Source organism: Otolemur garnettii, unplaced genomic scaffold (assembly GCF_000181295.1).
Source record: "Otolemur garnettii isolate 467f Iridium unplaced genomic scaffold, OtoGar3 scaffold00267, whole genome shotgun sequence".
Taxonomy (NCBI): Eukaryota; Metazoa; Chordata; class Mammalia; order Primates; family Galagidae; genus Otolemur; species Otolemur garnettii.
In genome coordinates this window covers 456,741-458,519 of record NW_003852662.1, presented here as the reverse complement: position 1 = coordinate 458,519, position 1,779 = coordinate 456,741, and the positions used below count along the sequence as shown (strand labels likewise).

Here is a 1,779-nt window from a genome sequence, read left to right as displayed (position 1 = left end):
CTTAGGTGTATGTGGCTGGCGCCTTAGCCGCTTGAGCCACAGGCGCCGAGCCTAGCCTATCATTTTCATCTTAGAGGTTAGAAAGGAGAGAAATACCCACTACCCATGTCTTCACTGGAAGACTGGAGAAAAGACACAGGTCTTGTATATTTGTGTGCCTTTCTGTATGACCTAAGGCAGTTCAATGTCTATCAGTTGTTATTACCTAAGCTATTTCTATTTGGAAAGCGTAAGTACAGTAGATGATACAAACCTCTTAAATGCATGATTTCTACTCTGAAGAAGTTTATAGTCTGCTTGGGTACAGGAAAAGATGATTAATGCAAACCTCTTTAGAGATTCATTCAAACTAAGTAGCTGTTCAAATGGTAAATGACGTGGTTGATGAGAGAAATGCCTCTCTAGGCTAGGGCGATCAGAAAATGTCTGCTAATGGGAAAGAGGTCTATTGAGTGAGTGTTGAAGGATAGATCAGTTTTAGATAGGTTGAAGAAAAGAGAGGAAGGGATTTCAAATGCAGATGTTATGGTATACCAACGGGAAGGGAACATAGAAAATGTAGGTGAAGTAAAGAAGCTGCAAGAGAAGACTGGAGGGCCTCGAACACCAAGCTGAAGAATTGGGGCAGTGGGGAAATGCTAACGAATTCTAAGGGGGCAGTGCCTGCAGCTCAAAGGAATAGTGTCCCCTGGCCCCATATGCCGGAGGTGGCGGGTTCAAACCCAGCCCTGGTCCAAAAAAAAAAAAGAATTCTAAGGGATCAACATGATGAAAGGTTTTCTTAGGAAGATTCATCTGCTAGTATGCAATAAGGATTAGCAACAGGAAAAAAAAATGTAAGCAGGGAGACTAAGGGGGGAGGGTATTATCATTTGGAATGAAATTGATTAGACCTGAACCAGGAAATGCAAGGAATAAATGTAAGATATTGAAAAGAAAGTACTTGGCAGCCGATTGCATGTAAAACATAAGGGAGGGGAAGACAGAAGTGACTTTAGGGTATCAAACCAATAGTAGCTTTGAATGAAAGGACAAGTGATAGAAGATAATACAATGGCTAGCATTTCTTGACCCTATGTAGTTTACAGAGAGCTCTGTCACTTACTACATTTAACCATTAGAATAAACAGAGGCAAAAATCAAACCTAAGTGCTCTGATCCCAGACCCCCTGTAACTTACAGCACATAAAAGTCCTCTATTGGGGAGAATTTAACATAACTTTTAAAATGTTAAATTGTAGGCGAGGCTGGATGGCTCACTCTTGTAATCCTGGCACTCTGAAAGACTCCAGCGGGTAGATTGCCCAAGCTCAGGAGTTCGAGATCAGCCTGATCAAGAGCAAGGAGACCCCATCTCCAAAAACTAGCCAGGCATTGTGGTCCCAGCTATTTGGGAGGCTGAGGCAAGGGAATTGCTTTGAGCCCAAAAGTTTGAGGTTGCTGTGAGCTATGATGCAACAGCACTCTACCAAGGGTGACAAAGTGAAACTCTGTCTCAAATAAATAAGTAATTGTTGAATTGAAAGTGACAGAAAAACAGTTCAGAGGAAATATCCAGCAGGCAATTGGAGAACTAGGACCAGAGTTCAGGAGACAGATCACATCATATGCTATGGATTTGAGACACATCCCCATAAAGCTGATGATAGTTGAAACATGAAAGGAATGAGATCTGTAAGAAATTAAATTAGGCTCGGCGCCTATAGCTCAACCGGCTAAGGCGCCAGCCACGTACACCTAAGGTGGCGGGTTCGAATCCCCAGCCCGGACCCGCCAAAC

At 42.9% G+C, this 1,779-nt stretch overlaps 1 protein-coding gene across 5 annotated transcripts in view; it reads left to right on the top strand.

Moving 5' to 3' along the window:
- PAK3 (p21 (RAC1) activated kinase 3) overlaps positions 1-1,779 on the top strand; it is a 294,889-nt gene that overhangs the window by 292,029 nt on the left and 1,081 nt on the right. The gene's annotated exons all lie outside the window — the stretch shown is intronic.